This window comes from Leucopleurus acutus (genome assembly GCF_964270905.1).
Source record: "Leucopleurus acutus genome assembly, chromosome: 21".
Classification (NCBI taxonomy): domain Eukaryota; kingdom Metazoa; phylum Chordata; class Mammalia; order Artiodactyla; family Delphinidae; genus Leucopleurus; species Leucopleurus acutus.
The window spans coordinates 11,790,982-11,806,870 of NC_139163.1; positions in this window are offsets into that span (position 1 = coordinate 11,790,982).

A 15,889-nucleotide genomic window follows, 5' to 3' on the forward strand; every position below is an offset into this window, starting at 1 on the left:
CGGCACCCTTAGGGATGGACTTCCGACTGACCCCTCCACATTCTGGTGTCCAGCCACTGCTTTAGAATTTCTGGGGGCCCAATGCTGACTCTAAGGGTTCTGCAATCCAGCCTCTGTCTGCCTTTAGTGAGACCCACACTTTCAGGATCCTACCGAGCAGGGTCTGTGTGACTGTTCTGTGGCTTCTGTAACAAATGACCACAAGCTGGGTGGTTTAAATCAACGGGAATTCATCCTCCCCCAGTCCTGGAGACCAGACATCTGAGATCAAGGTGTTGTAGGGATGAAGTCCCTCCAGAGGCTCCAGGATAGGGTTCTTCCTGCCTTTTCCAGTCTGTAGGTTCCAGGCGTCCCCAGGCTTGCAGCTGCATCCCTCCCATCACTGCCTCCATCTTCGCATGGCTTCTCTGTGTCTGTCTCTCCTCTTTTGTCTCCTATAAGGACTTTGTCGATTGGATTGAGGGCTACCCTAATCCAAGATGACCTCACCTCGAGATCCTTAACTACATCTACAAAGACCGTTTTTCCCAGAAATGGTCCTGTTCATGTGTTCTTGGGGGCCACCATCTTCTGGGGCCACCATTCAACCCATTATCTGTGTATAAAATAACCCACATTTTAGGAGATTACTAAGGTCCCGTATAGACTGGCACAGACAGCAGCCATGTGGGTGGGGGTCTGGGGAGAATGAGAACCCTGGCATCACCTGGAAAGGATCAAGGCCTGGTTTCATCAGAAGGTGAGCTCTTCCACCACAGGGCCCGTGAAAGCAGCAACTCCATCCTGTCCGTGGAAAGGGACCTAGTGCCAAGTGCGGAAGTGGCTACCTTGCAAAGCTGGCTCTTCTGGGATTTCATGATCAATAGGTTACAGTCATGTTACCAATAACTATGGGCTTGGAGGAATTGCTTTCTGTTCTGGCACGTGATGACAGCACTGTCACTTTAGGCTCATCAAGCCTAGAATAGGAATGTTTGAAGGAGAAGAGTTCCGGAGATTGCAAAACTTTGTTGTCAAGGAAACCAAGCAGTTTTGTCAAGGTTGTCAAGGAACCTTCCCCTTTAAGCCAAAGGCAGAGCTCGGGGAGCTGAACTCCAGGGATATTTTAAAGGGGCTGCTCTGAAGCACCATTATAAGAGTGGTGGTCTCAGCCTGGGCTATGGTTTGAGAAAAGTGTGATCAAATTAAGCCTTACTTTCTGTTACAGTTGGGGAGGGTTTTGTAAAGCACTTCGGCTTTTAGGGCAAATGTTTGTTACTGGAACAAAGTGTCCCCTCCAAAATGGGCTGAAGCTCAAGGTATCTATGTCCCCTTCATGTGAAAGTCCAGGGCAGGTGGGTGCCAGGGCCCAGGATGTGTCCACCTTGTTTCTCCTCCTTGCTTCCAGGTGAGGGGTCCAACCAGCAGGGTGGGGTGACCATATGGGCACCATGCCCTCCATCCTAGGATGCAGGCTGGCCAAGGCCCTCACCACCTCCACCCCTTCCCCTTGGTAACACGAGAAACTGCGAGTTACAGAGTGGGCTCTGTCCAGTCTGAGCCCTGAGTTATCCTGTGTGTGAGTCTGCTCAGGGCTGCCATAACAAACACCACAGACAGGGCAGCTAAAACAACAGACATCTTCCAGTCTTGGATGCTGTCTGAGATCAAGGTGTTTCTCCTGAGGACTCTCTCCTTGGCGTGTAGACAGCCATCTTCTCCCCAGGTCCGCACATGGTCTCCCCCTGTGCCAATGTGTCCTAATCTCTTCTTGTAGGACATCAGTCCTATTGGACTAGGATCCACCATAGTGACTGCATTTTACTTTGATCACTTCTTTAAAAACTCCATCTCGAAATACAGCCACATCCTGGGGTCCTGGGGGTTACATCGCCTCGTGTGACTGGAGGGAAGGAAGGACCGAGGCACATGTTAGTTCCTAAGCAGGATGGTGTGGGTTCAGTCATGCCCCCCCAAATTCGCATGCTGAATCCCTAACCCCCAGGACCCCAGGATGTGTCTGTATTTGGAGATGGGGTTTTTAAAGAGGTGATTACGGTAAAAATGAGGTCACTAAGGGTAGATCCTAATCCAATAGGATTGATGTCCTACAAGAAGAGATTAGGGCACAGATAGGCACAGGGGGAGACCATGTGAGGACCTGGGGAGAAGATGGCTGTCTAAGCACCAAGGAGAGAGGCCTCAGGAGAAGCCAGCCTGCAGACACCTTGGTCTCAGACAGCATCCAGGACTGGGAGTTAGGTCTGTAATTCAAGCTGCCCAGTCTGTGGTATTTGTCACAGCGGTCCTGAGCAGACTCACGTGCAGGGTAACTCAGGGCTCACACGGGACAGAGCCCACTCTCCATTCCCCTGTACGTGAGTTACAAAGGCCCCAGGAACTGAGGAGGGGGTCCCTGATGGGAGGCACAAGACAGAAGATGCTAGGCATTAACATGACTGCATCCATGTTAAATGTGCCTGAAGTCCAATCACACGAGAAGGTTTTGTCCTGTGTGTACATCGCCACCTTCAGTCTGAACTGCAGATCTTTGGCTTCACCAACTCCACTGAGGTCATTAGCTTCACCTGCTGTGGACCGTCTCCTATAGGATTTCCAGAACCACAAAGCATCGAAGCCTCATAGGACCCAGAGTCTGTGCGTTAGCGTCCAGGTGACCCTCACAGCAGAGCCGCTCAGCTGCCCGTCAGAAACCATTTCCCTTTTGCCTGTTCATGGCTACCCTGCACTTCCCACCCCTTACAGCTGGGGCGCAGTTTCTCGTGTTACCAAGGGGAAGGGGTGGAGGTGGTGAGGGCCTTGGCCAGCCTGCATCCTAGGATGGAGGGCATGAAGCCCAGCTGGTCACCCCACCCTGCTGGTTAGAGCCCTCACCTGGAAGCAAGGAGGAGAAACAAGGGGGGCAGAGCCCGGGACCTGACACCCACCTGCCCTGGACTCTCACAAGAAGGGGACAGAGACATCTTGAGCTTCAGCCCAGTTTTGGGAGACACTTTGTTCCAGCAACAAACTTTGCCTTAAAAGCCAAGGTGCTTTACAAACCCCTCCCAGCTCTCACAGAAAGTCAGGCTTCATCTCATCACACTTTTCTCAAACCCCAGCTTACGCTGAGACCACCTCTCAGGTGATGGTGCTTCAGAGCAGCGACTTTAAAAGATCCCTGGAGTTCAGCTCTCCCAGCCCTGCCTTCAGTGTAAGGGAGAAGTTTCCTTGACAAAGCTGCTCAGTTTCCTTGACAACCAAGCTTCACAATCTCCCAAACTCTTCTCCTTCAAATATTCCTATTCTAGGCTGGATGAGCCTAAAGGGACAGTGCTGTCATCACGTGCCAGAGAGTGACTCCTCCAAGCCCGTGGTTACTGGTTACATGATGCTATTGATGATGAAATCCCAGAAGAGCCAGCTTTGCAACATAACCATTTCTGGACTCGGCACTGGGTCCCCTTCCATGGACAGAGTGGAGTGGTTGTTTCCACAGGCCCCGTGGTGTAAGAGCTCACCTAATGCAGCCAGGACTTCATCCTTTCCAGGTGATTCCAGGGTCCTCATTCTCCCCAGACCCTCACCCACGTGGCTGCTGTCTGTGCCAGTCTATATGGGACCTTGGTGATCTCCTAAAATCAGGGTTATTTTATACACAGGTAATGGGTTGAATGCTGGCCCCGAAAGATGTACCCCCCCCAGAACACATGAACAGGACCATATCTGGGAAAAGGGTCTCTGTATATGTAGTTAAAGATCTAGAAGTGAGGTCATCTTGGGTTAGGGTGGCCCTCAATCCAATTGAGAGAGTCCTTATGAAAGACAAAAGAGGAGAAACACAGACATAGGGGAGAAGCCACGTGAAGAGAGAGGCAGAGATGATAGGGATGAGGCCTTAAGCCTGGGGATGCCTGAAGCCCCCAGAAGCTGGAAAAGGCAGGAAGAACCCTATCCTGGAGCCTGTGGAGAAACTTCCGTCCTGCAACACCTTGATCTCAGATGTCTGGTCTCCAGGACTAGGGGAGGATGAATTCCCGTTGACTTAAACCACACAACTTGTGGTCATTTGTTACAGAAGCCACAGAACGGTCACACAGACCCTACTCTGTAGGATCCTGGAAGTGTGGGTCTCATTAAAGGCTGACAGAGGCTGGATTGCAGAACCCTTAGAGTCAGCACTGGGCCCCAGAAATCCTAAAGCAGTGGCTGGACACCAGAATATTGAGGGGTCAGTCGGAAGCCCATTCCTAAGGGTGCCGGCTGCACACGGTATCCCCAGGTTTTTATGCCTGTACCTGTTGGGGGTAAGTATTTCCATCCTGAGTCAGGACTTCTGATGTCACCGTTCACGTTGCTAATTAAGAACCCACTAGTTACACAGATGAAAACCCTATCATAACACTTGCTCCAGTGGTAAACAATTCTGAAGTTGGTCAGAGGTGGGGAATCGTCTCCCATGCAGCCAGCAGCCCCCCCGCAAGGAGCGTCCTCATTGCAAAGCTGGGGGACCATGCCGAGGCGTCTGTGAGTAAACGTGAGCTGAGCCCCAGGCCAGTTGCTGCTGAACTTTTCCCACTCTTCCCAGGTAAAACACCTGAATATGTACAAGGACTTGAAAGCCTAGAGGAAGGGCCGTGGAGCCACCCCAGCGACAGCACGCCGGCCGACTTGGTGCCTGCAGGCCAGCCAGGATGGTCCTGGCCCCGGGCGCTCTTCTGGAAGCTTTCCATTTCCCTGCCTGAGGTACCCCTCCTGTCCCGGCCCCCACTGCTTTTTTCCTTCCTCACCTCTGCCCAGGGAGAAATTCCAGCGGCAGGTATGGGTGACACATCCTCTTCTTTAGCAGGTGGCAGCCTGGCAACTCCTGCAGAAAGTCCAGGAGAGCCCCACTCATACCGGGCCACCCACAGAGCCGTAGCCCCTCACTCCCACCTACCAGCCCAGCCCTGACACTGCTGACGGAGCAGAGGATATGGCGTCAGCCACAACTGCAGGTACTCTTGCTGCCTGGAGCGGTGTTTATATAGACCTCAACCCAGGCACACCTGGGGAGGGCTGGCCAGCCGGGTCAGGCTGCCCAGGTCAGCCAATCCTTGCACATCAGGGACTCAGAGTTGCAGAAAATGGGCCTTGCTGCACCGGCCAGCTCCAAGGAACAGGTGTGGGGTCCTGAGGGTCAGGATACACACGGGGCTGCAACTCTGCTTGTTTTCTCAACATTTTATCTGGTCCATGAGTGGGAGACAACTTCAAGAAGACCCTCTCCTAATGAGAAGAAGCCAGGAGTAAGGGAGAGGAGGGGTGGTGGGTGGAGACAGAGGCCTGGTGCCCCAGCTGCAGTGGAAGCCTCTGGAAGATCCTGTGGAAGGAGGCCGCACAGAGTGAAGCCCAGGGTCACAGACCTCTCCCGGAGCTGCTGTTTGTTAGTTTGGGTCCTGCTCTGAGGTGCTTTGTATCAGCTCTGGCCAACAGGTGGGCTGCGGGTGCTCTGCAATGAGGGCTACGTGCACGGTTCCTGTGTCCAGCCTTGCTGGGTGCCTGCCCAGGTGACCTCCATACCCTGGTAGGGGCCTGACCACGAGAGCCCCGTGGGCTGCTGGGTGTCGGCCCAGGTGAGCTCCATACCCGGGGAGGGGCCTGACCACGAGAGCCCCGTGGGATGCTGGGTGTCGGCCCAGGTGAGCTCCATACCCGGGGAGGGGCCTGACCACGAGAGCCCCGTGGGCTGGGAGCGGCGGCGTGTGTATGAGCGTCCTCTCTGTGCAGCCAGCACAGAGTTACTTAGCAACTTCCCTGTGGGCTGTGCTGGGGTGAAATGAGAACCAGGAGATGCCACGGACCCCTTGAACCCCTGTCCCTCTAGAGTGATGAGGTCAATAGGCGGGTGCTGGCCACTGTGCTGCGTGAGGGAGACCCCACAAGTACCTCTTGTGTCTTCCACCTGACACCACGGAGGCCTCCCCAGGACAGAGCAGACAGCCTACCTGGGGCAGGTGGGAGCTCCTGGTGACCCTGCAGGGGACATGAAAGGGACGGACCAGGCAGGAGGGGGTGGGAGCCCAGGCAGAGCCATGGGGCTCGAGGCCGAGGGGGTCTTTCTGGGTCTGAGCTGAGAGTGGACGTGCAGGTGGTGAGTGTGATCCAGGAAAGCTGCCCTGGTGACGTGAGGCTGAACCTGCTTCAGAGTGACAAGCCTTCCGGATGATCCCAAAACAAGATAGTGAGACGGATCCTGTTAGAAGAAGGTAAGTGAATCCCCCCAAGAGGAGGCTCTGTGAGCTGGTCCCGGGAGGGGGGTGAAGGCAACAGGTGTGGAAGCTGCGGAGAGTGGGCAGTCCCCCTGGACGGGTGGCGGGTGCAGACCCCACTCCGTGGTCCCACGTCTGTGCTTCCGGCTGGATTACTTGGCTTCCCGGAGCCTCAGCTTCCTAGTCTGCTCGTGGGGTGATGATGCTGAGTGAGATTCTCTGACTCTTTTTCACTGTCTGCCCCTCGAGCCTGTGAGAAATGGAATATTTCTTGCCATCTCAGTAAACAAAGGCTGTCACAGTCATCAGCACTTGCAGCCCTCCAGTGTGAGCCGCGGGCCCTGAGGAACTCAGGATATGCAAATACAGAATGCAGGCCCCAGAGAGCTGACGTGCACATCAAAGGAAGGATTTCAGTGAGCCCAGACTCTGGCATCTTCGCATACAAAGAAAAGCGCTACATTCCTCACGTTGCGAGAGCTGGTTTTCCTTAGTTAACAATCACCTTTTAATGTTCCCCATTACCTGCGCCAGGCCCCTGCCCTGTCCCCTACCCCGCCCCCCCCCCCGTACTTTAGCTCAGGAAAGAAGGAGCGCAGAGGGGCTCGGCTGAATAAGGGCCCTGCGAGCCTCGGGAGGAGTTTTCGGCCGCTTTCCCCGCAGTCGGGAGGAGGGGCGCTGACGAGGCAGCCGGACCCTGCGCCTCCCTTGCCCCGTTTCCTCTCAGGACGCTCAGGCCGACCCCCTCCCCACGCCCCCCAGGCCCCGCGAGCCAGGCCGAGGGCAGGGGCGAGAGGAGGGACTGAAGTTCCCCGGACCAGACGCTGGGGGCCGCTCTTTCTGCACAGCAGCGGCGGGTGGCAGTGAACCCCTGCCCCTCAGAAGCTGGTCTTGCGCTGCCGCCCGGGCACCGGACCAGGCGGAGGGTCAACGCCCACTTACCCGTCCCGCCGTCCGCACGACTGTCGCGGCTTCGGCCGCCGGGGCCCCTCCAGAGCCGGCAGCCTCAGTGAGGCCGTCCTCCCCTCGGGCTCCGGGGCAGTTCCGTGACGGCGGAGGGAAAAGACGCCGAGCGGGAGTTCCAGCTCTGCGGAAACGCGGGCTCCTTTCTGGGCACAGTGGGTGGGGCCGCTCTGCCCCGAGGCCTTCCGGGAGGGAGGGGGCGTCGGGGGAGGGAGCCGCCAGGAGCGCAGGGCCCCTTCGGGCGTCCTGGAGGGGCGGCCCGGCCTGGGGGCCCCGCCCACTGTGGCCGCAGCCCAGGCCTTTTTTCTGTAATCCTACACAAAAACGTTAGAAAGACAGATACACAGTCTACAGTAAATATTCACAAATGATTGTTGCTGTTGTGCTTACTATTCTATTAAACGTGTAAAATCCATAAAACACTTTATGTTCAAAGTTAAATATGAATTTTTACCTTTCCTTATTATCTACTATTCACAATTGTGGTTAACGAATCAGAGACTGTGGCATCACTAGTTAAAAATGAGCTTGTTAAAAAAAAAGGGAATTCAGGCCCACCAGAACTACTGAATCAGAATCTGCACTTTTACAATCTCCCCAGTGTACTTGTGTACCCATGAATAGTTGAAAGGTACATTTCTATCTCGACATGTCTTTTCTGTCTGAAAACTACACACATTTTAACCAGTTTGATATAAATAAAACACTCAAAAATGCATATATCTGTGTTGAAACCATCATTTTATCATTTCTTTTCCAGATAAGTGTAGTCTCTATACTGGTTTTGTGGATCACATGCCATACTCTTTTCTTATAGTTAGAAATAAGGTAGAGAATGTTACTTTGTGAAAAAATATATATATAAGTGGATAATTCAAGACACTTCTAAATTAAAACCAGTTCTCTTGCTGTTTTCTTCTTGGGTCACATTATGAACTCTTCCCGTGGCCACATGGCACGTGTACTTTTAATTTCAGGGACAGGTGACATTCCAGGATGTGGCCATAGATTTCTCTCAAGAGGAGTGGGAATGCCTGAGCCAAGATCAATGGGAATTGTACAGGGATATGATGTTAGAGAACTATAGGAACCTGCTCTCCTTGGGTGAGGATACCTTCCTTCCAGAATTCCTTATCCACCCCCAGGGTTTAGAGTCCTTCATTTGTAGAATGTCTCCTGGAATCTTCTGCTTCCTATAATAGGGTTTCAGATTACAACTTTTCAGGAAAAATTGGGAGTTTGTGGGTATATTTTATCTTATTCTTTTAAAATTGCAGCCTCCCTTTCAATATACTTTGTAACTGCTTGGGATGTGTCTATATAAACTGTGTACTATATGCTTCTGTTATAGTCCTTACAATATTTTATTGTCTTATTTTCTGTAACAATTTCCATGGATTCTTTGGGCTTATGGTATATTAAAAGGGAGACTGTGATTCTGGGACTTCCCTGGTGACGCAGTGGTTAAGAATTCACCTGCCAATGCAGGGGACACCGGTTCGATCCCTGGTCCGGGAAGATACCACGTGCCATGGAGCAACTAAAACAGTGGACCACAACTACTGAGCCTGCGTGCCACAACTACTGAAGCCGGTGCGCCTTGAGCCCGTGCACCATTTATTTTTTGGAGAATAAAACCACCTCAGAGTCATTAAAATTTAGACCAGCTAGTCAAAATGCTTTATCACCTGTTGTTCTAAAACACTGATCAACAGAACAAGTTATACTCGGAATAACAGTGTAATTGTATTCTTGAGTTCATATCGACAATACGGTTTATGACCTTCATGCTGGATCAGGACATTTCAATGGTATAACTGCTATTAATGGTCTGTTTGTTCGATTAAAGTCCCACGTGATCTGAGTTCAGACTGGAGTCATCCTGGTTGGTTTCTGTCTATTACAGATTTCTCCCAGTATGAAAGGACAAGAGAAATACGGCTTACTTTACAAAATGTCTTCAAACTAAATGATGATATAATCTACATTCAATTAATTGATACACACCCTACTGTAGAACAGGGTTTGTTATGGTGGCAGAGCCCAGTAATTATGTAAAACTGAAACCTTTATCTACAGTGGCTCAAGTCCTCTTCCTAAGAATATATTTATAATCAACATTCTTTCATAAATTACCCAATTTAATTCACCATAGCATTCCTCATATTAACTAAATGGAAAATCCTAGGCTATATACAAATCCAAAAAGGGCCAAAAATCATCAGCCCCTATGGATTATTACAACCCATTGCTGAGGCATTCAAATTATTTATTAAAGGACCACTATGACCGTCAACATCATCAATTTATATATTATTGCCCCAATGCTAGCCTTAACCCTGGCTCTCACAACATGAATTCCTCTTCCCATATCCTTTCCACTAATTAATATAAATGTAGGCATACTATTTACATTGGCCATAACAAGCCTAGCCATTTATTCCACCCTCTGATCTGGATGAGCTTCACATTCAAAATACTCACTCATTGGAGCTCCATGGACAGTAGCACAGACAATCTCATGTGAAGTAACGTTAGCAGTTATTCTATTCTCAGTCCTACTGATAAATGGATAATTTACACTTTCAACAGTAATTATTACACAAGAACATCTATGACTAATTTTCTCCTGACCCCTACCCAGAATTTGATTATCTCTGCAGTAGCAGAAATCCAATGAAGCCCCACTTGATTTAACAGAAGTAGAATCAAAACCTGTATTTGGCTTCAATGTAGAAAATGTAGCAGGCTCATTCACCCCATCCTTCCTAGAGAATATGTCAATTTCCTTATAATAAACAGTTCCACAACAATCTATTTTTAGGAGCATTGGACAATCCTTACGTGCCAGAATTATATACAGCCCAAGTCATCATTAAAACACATCTAACAATCTCCTTTCTATGAATAAAGGCATCCTACCCACAATTTTGATATGATCAACATGTACATCTCATAAAAAATTGTTTTACTACTAACATTAGCCCTGTGTATATGAGAGCTTTCACTACCTGTCATCATACCAGGCAACCCACCACAACCTTAAGAAATATGTCTGACAAAAGAGTGACTTTGATAGAGTAAATCATAGAGGTTTCAATGCTCTTATTCCTGGCACTGAATTCTTCCTAAGAATTTTACATTCCCCATGCTACCACATTACACCACATGCTATATAATAAGGTTCTCTAAGCAAGCTTCAGGCCCATACCCCCAAAATGTTGTCGTATATCCTTCCTGTACTAATAAACTCTCATTGTTTTTACTATCATTCTACTGACCATTATCTCAGGAAATATAATTGTATAACAAGCTCACACTGGTTAATGGTATCCCCATTCTAATAAAAAAACATGAACCCATAAGCTACAGAAGAATCCAACAAATATTTCCTAAAACAATCCAGCACATCAGTACTACTTATAATGGCTATTATCATTAATCTAATATACTGTGGTCAAAGAACACAATGAATAACACAAATCTTTAATCCAGCAGCAGCCACCCTCATGGCAATCGCCCTTGTCACAAAAGTAGGGCTTTCCCCACTTCACTTCTGAGTGTCTGAAGTCACACAAGGCATCCCATGAACAGCAGGCCTGATGCTGTTTACATGACAAAAGTGCACCCCTATCAGTTTTATACCACATGTCACCATCCATCAACCTAAATATACTATGAATCATAGTGATATTATAAATCATAGCTGGAGGCTGAGGCAGACTTAGCCATACTCACCTGGAAAAAATTACACCCTCCTCATCAGTTGCCCATACAGGATGGATAACAGCTATTATAATGTATATTCAGATTATAACAATCCTAAACATACTAATTTATATCATCACAACACTCTCTTCTTATTATTTATGCCCAGATCATGTACTGCAAGAGTATCATTATCACACACACGAGATAAAACACCTCCCATCACAATCCTTTCCCTCACCATTATAGTATCATTAGGACATCACCCATCACTATCAGGGTTTTTAACCCAAATGAATAATTATCCAAGAGATAACAAAAATGATAACATCATTCTACCAACACTAATAGCCATCATAGCAGTCCTCAGCATATATTTCTACTTGCAGCTAACATACTCCACATCACCAACTATGTTCCCTTCAATAAACAACACAAAAATAAAACAATTTGAACATACAAAGAAATAACCTTCCTATCATTACCAATCATAATAGCCACACGATTACTACCCATAATACCCATTCTATCAGTGCTGGACTAAGAATTTAGGTTAGTTTAGACCAAGAGCTTTCAAAACCCTAAACAAGTACAATTTACTTAATTCCTAAAAATAAAATAAGGATCGCTAGACTTTATCCTACATCAATTGAATGCAAAGCAAACATTGTAATTAAGCCAAATCCTTACGAGATTGATGAGCTTTAACCCCAGGAAATTTTAGTTAACATTCAAATCCTCTAGTCAACTGGCTTCAATCTACTTCTCCCGCCTTTGAGAAAGAAAAGACAAAAGGCAGGAATATCACCGGCAGAATTGAAGCCGCTTCTCTGAAGTTACAATTCAGTTTGTTGATTCACCAAAGGGTTTGCCAGAAAGAGGGCTCAATCTCTGTCTTTAGATTTACAGTCGAATGCTAGCTCATTCATTGTACCTCTGTTCACACACTGCTGATTATTTTCAACAAATCACAAAGATATCGGCATTTTTTTTTTTTTTTTTTTGCGGTAAGTGGGCCTCTCACTGTTGTGGCCTCTCCCGTTGCGGAGCACAGGCTCTGGACGCACAGGCTCAGCGGCCATGGCTCACGGGCCCAGCCGCTCCGCGGCATGTGGGATCTTCCCGGATGGGGGCACGAACCCATGTACGCTGCATTTGCAGACGGACTCTTAACCACTGCGCCACCAGGGAAGCCCGGCATTTTATATTTACTATTCGGTGCTTGAGCGGGAGTAGCAGGCAGCACCTTAAGTATATTAATCCTGGCTGAGCTATGGTAACCTGCTGCGCTATTTGGAGATGCCCAAATCTGTAAGGTAGTCATAACAGTCCCTGCACTTGTAATAATTTTCTTTATAGATGCACGCATTATGATTGCAGGGTTTGAAAACTGACTTGGGCCACTAATAACTGGGACACCTGAGGTGGCATTTCCCCAAATAAATCATATAAACTTTTGACTACTTCCCCCATCATTCTTACTCCTACTCATATCACCAATAGATGCTGGTTCTGGTACAAGTGGACCCGTATATTCAGCTCTTGCCTGCAATCTGGCCCACGCAGGAGCCTCTGTCGACCTAACCATTTCCTCCTTACATTTAGCAGGTGTCTCTTCAATTCTTGGTGCTATTACTTTTATGACTATAGTCTTTAATACAAAACCATATGACCAGCAGTCATATCCTAATACCAAACACCATTATTTGTTTAATCTTCCCCAACTATAGCCATATTACTGTAGTTACCACTCTCAGTGCGAGCAGCCAGAATTGCCATACTGTTAAGAGATAGACATCTCAACACTCCTTTCTTTGACCCTGCAGGAGGAGACCGAATCCTATACCAACACCCATTTTGATTCTTTGGTCACCCTGAAGTCTGCATTCATGGCCTACCAGGGCTTGTTATAACCTCACATATCATTACATACTATTTAGGACAAAAAGTGCCTTTCAGCTATTTGGGAATAGTAGGAGTCATGTCCACTGGCTTTTTAGGATTTCTCTTGTGAGTCCATCACATGTTTACCATGGGGATAGCTGTCGACCCAGGAGCATACTTTGCATCAGCTACCGTAATTACTTCTATCCCTACAGGAGTAAAAGTATCTAGCTGATTAGCAACTCTTTTTTTAAGTTACCTTTTTTTTTCTTTTTTGGCTCCGTTGGGTCTTAGTTACTGCACGCAGGCTTTCTCTAGTTGCGGTGAGCGGGGGCTATTCTCCATTGCAGTGCATGGCCTTTTCGTTGCAGTGGCTTCTCTTGTCGCGGAGCACGGGCTCTAGGCACGCAGGCTTCAGTGGTTGTGGCACACGGGCTTTGTTGCTCCGCGGCACGTGGGATCTTCCCAGATGAGGGCTTGAACCCGTGTCCCCTGCATTGGCAGGCGAATTCTTAACCACCGTGTCACCAGGGAAGTCCCTGATTAGCGACTCTTCACGGAGGTAATATTATATGACCTCCCTTCACTGAGGTAATATTATATGACCTCCCGCTCTATTATGAGTTTTAGGCTTTATTTTTCTTTTTACAGTAGGTGGTTTGACAGGAATCATCTTAGCCAACTCATCCCCGGACATTGTTCTCCAGGATACATACTATGTAGTAGCACACTTCCATGACCTAATGTCCATGGGAGCAGTCTTCACTATTATAGGAGGCTTCCTATACTGATTCCCCCTATTCTCAGGTTATACACTTAGCATGAGCAAAAATTCACTTCACAAGTATATTTGTAGTAGTAAATATGACTTCCTGCAGCCCTTTCTTGGCCTCTCAGGGATGTCACTACGTTAGTCTGAGTACCCTGAGGCACACAGAACATGAAATATGTTGTCTTTAGGCTCATTCACCTGAGTAGTAGCAGTAATGCTAATAATCTTCATACTTTGAAAAGCATTTGCATCCAAACGAGAAGTCTCAGCAGTGGACACTGCTACTCCTAACCTAGAATGGTTACACGGATGCCCTCTACCATATCCTATGTTTGAAGATCCTACCTATGTAAATGTAAAATAAGGAAGGACTCAAGTCCTTTTCAACCAGTTTCAAGGCAACACCATAACAATTATGTCTTTCTCAATATATGAGATAAAAGTAAAAAGTGATGTAACTTTGTCAAAGTTAAATCATACGCTAAAATCCTGTATATCATTAAGGCATATCAATTTCACCTAGGCTCTCAAGATGCAACATCACCGATGATGGAAGAACTTTTACATTTTCATAATCACACATTAATAGTTATTTTTAAAATAAGTTCTCTAGTCCTCTATATTATTTCACTAATATTGACAACTAAACTAACTCATATACGTACAATAGATGCACAGGTCGAGAAAATTTGAACAATTTACCAGCCATTATTGTAATCTTAATTGCCCTATCATCATTGTGAATCCTTTATATGATACATGAAATCAATAACTCTTCCCAAACCATAAAAACTATGGGTCAGTCATGATACTGAAGCTACGAATACACAGATTATGAAGATTTAAATGTTGACTCCTCTGTAATCCCCACATGAGAGCTAAAACCAGGAGAATAATGATTAATAGAAGTCAACAACCTAGCAGTATAGAGATAGTCATTGAATATTAGTTTCATCTGAAATTGTTGTACACTCCTGAGCTGTTCCTTCTTAGGCCTAAAAAGAGCTGCTATCCCAGGATGCCTAAATTAAAGAATCTTAATACCGACAGGATGGCCCTTCTGACGGATGCAAAGTGATACTTTTTGTAGTGTTGATTTGCATCGCCCGCCTGTTTGTAGTGTTGATTTGCATCGCCCGCCAACAACTGCACTGTTGGCGAAGTTCAGCCGCTTTTCATGTGCTTTAAGGATGAGTCCAATCTACCTCTTTAAATCCCTTTCCTGCAATTCTGCCTTGCTTACAAGTCCAAAATGTCTTAAATGTTTGGAAACACCAACCTCTTCCTCATTATCATCATCATTGCCACTGAGATTTACTGAGAATTCGCAAGTATTACATCAGTTAATTATCATAACAACTCGGGAGAAATAGAATTATACCCATTTCACAGATTAGAAAAGTGAGATTTTAGAAGTTCAGTATCCCACCCAAAGTCACACAGATAGTAAGTGGTGAAGCTAGGAGTCAAACCCAGGCATTTTGTTTGACTCTGGAGCCTGCCAATATGCTATGCTGTTCTAGTTTCCACATTGTGCTGTTAACCAAAAGGGATGGACATAGAGTTCATAAATACTCTGGAATGCTAAACAACCAGAAAGAAGCCTATATTTGAAAAAACACTAGTTGGTAAATTTTCATAACACCTTAAAGAAAAGCAAAAAATTTCTTGAGTATGTACCTCCAGACATTATGGTAAGCTGCTATATATACAATTATTTCTTTTAATCCTCAAGTTGACTGAGGACATAATTCATTCTGCTATTCTCTCCATTTTTAAAATATGGGAACTGACTCAGAGATTTAAGAATCTTGGCCAAGATCACACAGCTAGTAAATGGTGGAGCCAGCAAGCATTTGAACTTAGCTTTCCTTTCTTCGAATTTATTCTCCAGGTTAGACTCCACAGCCTATCTTTAATCACCTAGCCTCTCTCTCCCTCCATCACACTTGCCTGAACCGACTCGGATTCCCACCAGCTCCAAGTCTGCACCCAGCAGTTGAACTCTGCCAGATTCACACCACTGGGCAAACTGGCTTCACTTCACACTTCACCATCCCACACCCCAGATGGGCTGTCATTACAACCCAGCAAGCCAGTGCTTGTTTGCAAATAAGATTATTGTCCTTGTCTCCAAGAGAACCATTTCTTCTCTCAAACCTTCTGCCCTTCCTAGTGGCTTCCTCACATCCTCCATCTACTTCACCTTCTACTTCGTTGAGAAAATAGGACCTTCGCACCATCTGATTTACAAACTTACCTGCACTTGGGCCATTGTCCCTGTTTTGCTTCCTTTGGCAACTGAGCAAACAGCTTCCTTTCCTAGCAAGGG